This window comes from Crocodylus porosus, unplaced genomic scaffold (genome assembly GCF_001723895.1).
Source record: "Crocodylus porosus isolate Cpor-Errol unplaced genomic scaffold, CroPor_comp1, whole genome shotgun sequence".
Classification (NCBI taxonomy): domain Eukaryota; kingdom Metazoa; phylum Chordata; order Crocodylia; family Crocodylidae; genus Crocodylus; species Crocodylus porosus.
Genome location: NW_017728914.1, coordinates 30,058,182 through 30,065,587, shown reverse-complemented (window position 1 = coordinate 30,065,587; position 7,406 = coordinate 30,058,182). Strand labels below are relative to the sequence as shown.

Genomic DNA, 7,406 nt, shown 5'->3' with positions numbered 1-7,406 from the left:
CTGACCGCAGCATTCATTTCTTTTTATGATGGGATCCTGTTATCAATCTGTTCTTAACTGAACCTCTTGGTTACGCTCTCCTCCGTGCCCCCCCGGCTGCCGAGTCCCAGAGAACAGCCAGGAGGCTTGGCACCCGCAGCCCTGCAGTGCCATAGAAGCAGCTTCTTTAAAATGAAAGTAGGTTTATTTTGCCTGAGGACACAAGACATTCAGACAAGGATTGAGCCTTATGCACGCACAACCTTCCCTACATTTGCCATTCCCCTCAGGCATCTAAGGAGACGTGACTTAGCCTTGGTGTCCTTGGTTCTCTTGGGGACCAAGTCAAAGCCTGCCTTTGGCAAATCCTGCCGCTCAGTCTTGCTCTGCCAATCTGTTGAAGTGGAAAGTTCTCCCCCTTCCTGACATTGCCCGAATAGCTCTCACCGGGTTGCAACTGAAGATTTGCCTTTTCATAGCTAAATATGTTGCTACCATGTCTACAGTGATGTTCCTTATCTTGGTATTCTTGTATTGTCTCATGCCTGGTTTCCTCACGGCCAGTTTTGCTCTAACTTGGCTCTATTCCCAAGGGCTCTATTGCACGGATACAGAGCAGGGCGTAAGATGTTTCCATAATACCAGCATTCCCCCAGTTCTCCACAGCTGTCATTGTCATGGGCAAAGACACATGCCAACAAATGCAGACTGAACAGGTCAACTGCATTGCCACTCCATAGTTAAATCACACAGTTTTAGTTGGGAAATAATGAAAAGCCCGCTAATGTCAACAGAAGTGCTTCAATTGACTTGGATGGTTCAGCTCTAAGTGGTGAAAATTGCAGTTGGTAAATGTTCTGATAAGCATGATTAGTACTCCAATCTGAATAGAGTTATTGAATTTTTTTTCCTTATATGCCTTAGATTATGTATATCCATTCAGCTACCACCTGCTTTTCCAACACATACCTGTAGCACCACAGTCAGGTCAGGACCAGGTAGTCAAACTCATTGTTCGGCATACAGTAATTTATTGTGACTGAATGTAAACTTTCTCTAGGTTTCAAGATGAAGATAAAAGAAGAGCAGGGAAAGCACTATAAAAATACAACCGAAAGCCTCCAATCCAAAAGCCTCCAATCCAAAATTAAAAACAGATTTGCCATAGCCATAATTGCTTCTCTTTTGAGGTACTTTGAGATACTTTGGTAAGAAGAGGACAAGTTTCTTCTAAGCTCTGACCCAGAGCCTTGACAATGAGACAGTGCAAGAAGATCTTAATCTGAGGTCATCATTTTTTTTTATAAAGAAGCTTTAAAAGTGTTTGCCTTACCTAAACATTATAATTTTTCCAAAGAAATAACTATTTTATTTGGAATTCTTTCCCAATTGACATAAAACAAAAGAAATCCTTCTTTGACTTGAATGGAGTTAATCCTTTTTATTCTCACTTGTCTAGTATTTTTTCCCATTGATTCAGAGCGAAGTGTTCTCTCTGCAAACTTTGGTCAAAAAATATGGAAGTGGGGGAAATCAAGCAAGGGAAGGTTTGCAATCCCAAATGTTAAGGTGAGCAGATATGTTTGCGTCTCCTGATCTTAAGAGACAGAAATGCTTCTGGGCTCCTGACCACAATCAGTGTGTTCAAGCTGATCATACACCAGCTGCAGGTTTTTAAACCTGAAAGCTTGCTTAAACTTGTTTTCCAACTATTTAAGTTGGTCTAATAAAAGAGATCAGACTCACCCAAAGAACCTTGTCTGCCTGTGTCCTTAGACCAACACGGCTACAACCTGCACCCCTTCAAACGGATCAGTGATTTGCCCATATAGGGTAGTATAGGCAGCTATGACCTTCTCTGGGGAGGCAGACAACAGAAGATGAAATTCAGTCTGTAAGAGTAATGTGAAGTTATATACACAATGATGCATAGTTTGTTCCTTTCCTGCTGCAGGTTGCTAACTCGGGTCTGCAGGGAAGACAAGCCAGGAATGAAATGCTCCAACTGCGCAGGAGAAAACAAAAGTATTATTTTAACTTTCACAAACTACCCAATTATTGGATTAGCGGATTGTCTTATATCTGGCAAAGAACAAAATAGCAATGGGCCATTAATGAAAACTAAGGCAAAACCGGCAGTCTACTCGTTCTTTAAACAGCCAGATTAACGGGGATGGAGCAAATTTTGACCAGAGCTGGAAATCTGAAATGAAGGAGCAAATTAAACGTGAAAGTGAAACGAATAAATACAGGAGGCCACGAGAGGGCACTGCAGGATGAGCATTGAAGGACCCAGTTCTGTATCCTTGAAGTCAAATGGGTTTTGCGGTTGCTTTCAGTGGTTCACCATGCAGAATTAAGGACTTCAAGCGAGGCTGGAGAAAGGGCACCTTTATATTTCAGTTGTATTTGGAGGTTAATTCAGATCTGATCCAGGACCAGCCTCGGCTGCGACAGCCTCTGCCTGAAGCATCTTGTGTGGGGAAACAAAAGAAACAACAGTGGCAGGAAATCCTGCCCCAAAAGGACAGCTGCATGTCAATTAAAATTTAACAGCATGTAAAATTGCTAGAGCCTGGCTTTACTTTACATTCAACTACTTGAGAAATGCACCTTCTGTCCTCCAAAAGAGACCTGCCAAATTAAAAGATATAAGAGATTAAGGCAGGCACGGGGCTTGAACACAGGAAATCAGAAAGTCTATTAATGAATTCACGCAGGGAGGGAAGGCAGCTGCTTTCAAGGGATTTTAAACAAGTCAATAAATGCCGTATGTGGCGACTCACGGAGCAGTGGCTGACAAAAAGCAGTTCCTGCAGCTCACAGAAGGTGGTGGTCCTCATATGGGGAGCAATCAGCAGACATCCCCATGAAGCCCATGGAGGAGGAGACGGCCCAGAGACCATTGGTTTTGCTTAGCTGTTTCGTGCAAGTAGCGGAGAATTTGGGGGGGCAGTTTTGTTATTTCAGGCAAGGAGCCTGTCACTACCCAGCCCTGGCCTGAAGGCATTAAAGAGCCAGAGCCAATTAGATGCTGAACTGCATGCCTAGAAAGCAATTATGTGTCAGAGACAATGCAATGGCACTAAGAACCTGTTTAAGTTTTTTTTCACCTCTTCCCTCACCTTGACTCGCATTCACCTCTCTGACTAATCAGCAGCTGAGGAACAACAGACTCCACAGGGTAGTTAAGGTTAATAAACCCACCCTGTAAAAAGCCTTTCAGATTGCGACAAATTCTACCATTCTGAGTGTAACTTTGTGCTGTAGTCAAATCTTTCCAGGGCTCTGGCCACAAAACTCTACCAGCTGTATAGGAAGTGACATCAGGCATGAGGTCAACCTTCTCATGCTTAACCTTCTCCTCCCCACCCACTTTCTAGTTTCATTCACCTGTTATTAATCCAAAGATTAAGATTGGTTGGACAGAGCACTTAGCACAACGGAGCCCTAACTCATAAATGAGGTGTTACTGGAAGAGAAGTCTGTAATGATGATGACAATCACAAATACAACAACAGCAGCAACATATTTTTATAAAACCGTAAGTCAAAATGGCCATACAAGGTTGTTCTTCTCAGTCCAATTAAACTTCATTTACCTTCTTCCTACTTTCCAGTTCCTCCCACACAAGCCAGCCCTGGATACAGCAAAGGTTAAATAGAGCTGTCATGAAAGAAGCAATCACCGAGTCTCTCTCAGAGATTGTGTTGTTGCACTTCTGTGGAATACACTGAAAACAGCCTTCCATAGGTTCTGAATGGCTGTGATAGCATTGAAAAATAGCATCCGTTGTCTGGTTTTACAGTACGTGCATATGAACGGAAAATGCTTGAATTCAAACCTTGTGGCTCCCAAATAATGGCTGCAGTAGAAGCAATACCAAAAAAGATGAAAGTTGGAGGACTCGAAGACCCAGTCAAGCCAGGCCTCCTTCACCAGTACCTCAATGAACAACTGGTGAATTCCAGTCATCAACGACATTGGGAGAATGTCGGCAGTGCTTGGGGAGCCTCCAAGTCCTCTGTCATCAGCACCTTTGAAGAGACACTTGGATTCTCTACCAGGAAACGTCAAGACTGATTTGATGAGAATGACCAGGAGATCCTAGAGCTGATTGATTGCAAATGCAAGGTATTTTGTGCTTGGCAGAACAACATCAATTCCAAGGCAAAGAAACTGAATCGCCAACTAGACAAGACAGAGGCCCAAAAGAGGACCCATCATATGAAGAACAAATGGTGGGAAGGCAAGGCAAAGTATATTCAACATCTCACTGACATCCACAATATATAGAGTTTTTTTTCAGTACCACCAAAGCCATCTACAGTGCAAACACTCAGGTACCAATCCCTTTGAGACTTAAGGATGGAGGAAACTGGAAAGGGGAGCCATCAAGTACCCTTAAAGGAGCTTTTTGAAGACTTTCTCAGTTGAGACCCTATTGCTGAGTTCCACCTTGCCACACCCAGTCAGAGGCAATATAGGAATCGTTCTAATCCTTGATGAGGTAAGGAAAGCCATCAAGCAGATGAAGAAAAATAGAGCATCTGGAGTTGATGGAATCTGCACTGAAATCTTCAAGCAGGAGCTACAGGAGCTCACTTCAAAGCTCCATGTCCTAATCTTAAGGATCTGGAAGGATGTGGAAATCCTAAATGACCTTACAGATGCCATGACTGTGACAATCTTCAAGAAAATGAGACTGACACTTAATGTTCAGAACACTAAGGTCCTCCATCAGCAAGCTCTTAATGAGCAGTCCCAAGCTCCAGTAATTCATATTTACAGTGTGACTCTGGAGAACATTGATATTTCCCATACCTCAGAGGCCATCTCTTGCAGATGGCTGATCTCAGTGAAGAAACCCAACATCACCTTAAAAGTGCAAGAGCAGCCTTTCGACACCTAAGGAAATGTGCATTTCATCAAGAGACACCTCAAGTCACTGGTACAATACCATCCATGTTGCCTGAGGAAAATCCTTTGAATACAATGGAAAGGCAGATGCACCAACATTAGCATCCTCTTGTAAGCAGACACCACAAGCATCAAGGCAACGATTATCTTACATCAACTTCGCTGAGCTGGCTACATTATCCGGGTGTCCAAGTCCTGACTCCCAAAGCAAGTTTTATTCTCCCATCTTAGTCAAGGTGTATGCTCAAGAGGAAGGCAGAGAAAGACCTTCAAGGACATCCTCAAGGCCAACTTGAAAACATGCAGCATTGACATCAACTCATGGGAGACCATCACTCAAGACCACCCCAAATGGAGGAAGAGTCTTCTGCAAGGATCTTAGTACTTTGATATCTTATGAGGACACCAGGAGATGAAAAAACAGGAGTGGGAGAAACAGCACGTCATGGACCAAATTAAGAATCCAGAGTCACCCACCCCTCATGGGAAATTGTCCCCGAGTCTGTCAAACCTAAAATCAACCTCATCAGCCATCTCGGACCCATAGATAAAGCGAGCATGGAAGGCAATCATCCTCAACTGTGAGGGTTTGCTGATATATACATGTACATGGCAAGTTAGTCCTGCCCCAAAGAGTTTACAGCATTAATAGGACAGACAGACACAGAGCAGAGGAAATGGAATATTGTTATGTCTGTTCTATAGGAGGTTGGACTAGGAACTGAATTCAAGCCTTTTGAGGTAGGAGCCAGTCTAATCCAATCCACTACTTATAAGGCAAGCCATCCCCACTTCCCATGCATCACACATACATTTTGGAGGTAGTACATCCAGCCATCTTGTCCAGTGCAGATAACAGGAAGGTTTCAGGCAAAAACACGAACATAAATAAATTTGCATATGTTCTTTTGAGAAGAACAACCCTAGTACCTTCATACAAATACCTAGACAAATCTTCTGTATGGTTTAATTAAAATGTAAAGCCAAACAAGAAGGGGGAAATAATGTCCAAAGGGAACAAAATTAATAAGGCCGTTGAAGAACTATAGCTCCTTTATAATAAGCATTTGCTTAAGTGTATTTGTCAAGGCTCCATGAGAGAGTTTGAGTAGAATCCCTCAATAGGATAAAGAGGGATTTGAGAGATTTTAAAATATTAATGAATAAATAACAAGTCTGTTAATACTTTTGACTAATCATTCTATTGCTAATAATTCTTTCTGCAGCTGGAAGGGCTTAACTGGGGCTCCCATGGTGTCTGTGACCTTGAATTTCATCCTCAATGACTGTGGACTGGTTTCCGAGCAGTACTCTGGCCACTATCCCTTCCCCATCGATTCCAAATGGTCCCCCACCTAGTAGATTCTTCTCCTGGAGGATCTTCATTTTGTACGTGGTTCCTTGACAATCACACTCCCAACCAGCAGAAGAAGGGCATGGCTGGAATCAAAAGGGGCATGACTGGGTTCCTCTTTTCCATGCTTGTTGTGACAGTCCCCTGTGCTGGGGAACAGGTCTGACCAAGGCTATAGGCACCAATGTCCATATCAGCTCCTGAATTCATAGGATACCATCAGGCATTGGCGTTTATTGTCAAAGTTTCTAGTCCTCACAACAGAAAAGAAAAGCTTAAAGATCTAACTCAAATGTCGGAGTGATATCTGCCAGAGTCTGCCTATGATAACAGCCCTGCTAACACTGCTCAGCAAAGGCTACTGTATGCAGCAAGTGGAAAAGAATACAGCAGTCTCTGCTCACTCACCATAAGCCAGTGACTGCAGCTGCTACAGTCTGCATATCATGGGTGGGGACACTGTACAACTTCCCAAATGGCTCTAGAAAAGGGTAGATTCCCCTTCCCATCATGACTTCAAAAAAGGTGGGGCTAAGGTGCAGATCCCCAACTGTAGAGTCATAAAAGGTCCCCATATTGTGGTGCATCTAGTGGTCTGGAGGATATCGACATTGCTTCTCGACCTCATCACCAGAGGGCAGCCTCAGAATCAGTGTGGAGCCAGCCCCGTCTTCTCCTGACCTTTCTCAGATATGGCCCTTGATTACCATTGATGGTCTAGAATCATGACCTTAGACAGCTAATGGCAGCTGATGCCATGCCCTTGGGTACCAGTTCAAGAAATCTGATGTTCAGTTTGTTTTATAGCTATAAAAGTCGCAGCATTTCTAAAATACTTAATCTCACTGCAGAGAAGATGAATGGGGGGTAGTTAGTTTCTTTAGGCAGAGACTTTCCCTTTTGTTCTCTAATGAGCCCAACACAACAAAGCCCTAAGCCATGACCAGGCTCCCTAGACACTACCACAATGCAAATCATAAATAAAAATAATAAAAATACAGCTTAAAAGGTGCATGTATGCACACACACACATGCACACACTCACACACAGATGCAAATGTAACTATTTCTGTACCCCTCTTCTGTCCCAGACTATTCACCTGGAAAGCACTTTAAGTCACCCTTCTCTTTCCTTGTATTGTGAAATTGCACT

The 7,406-nt window shown here is 43.2% G+C and overlaps 1 long non-coding RNA gene across 3 annotated transcripts in view; it reads right to left on the bottom strand.

The window, feature by feature from the left end:
• Positions 1-4,484, bottom strand: part of LOC109310115 — a 10,785-nt gene extending 6,301 nt beyond the window's left edge. The window contains exons 1-3 of one of the 3 annotated variants that reach the window (XR_002101140.1): positions 2,370-4,484; positions 1,726-1,984; positions 949-1,035 (exon numbers count right to left, since the gene is read on the bottom strand). This is a non-coding gene — a long non-coding RNA (uncharacterized LOC109310115). Of the gene's footprint in view, positions 1-948; positions 1,036-1,725 lie in introns of all 3 variants that reach the window. The other 2 variants (XR_002101141.1, XR_002101139.1) reach the window with 2 other exon arrangements.
• Positions 4,485-7,406: the final 2,922 nt, after the last annotated feature.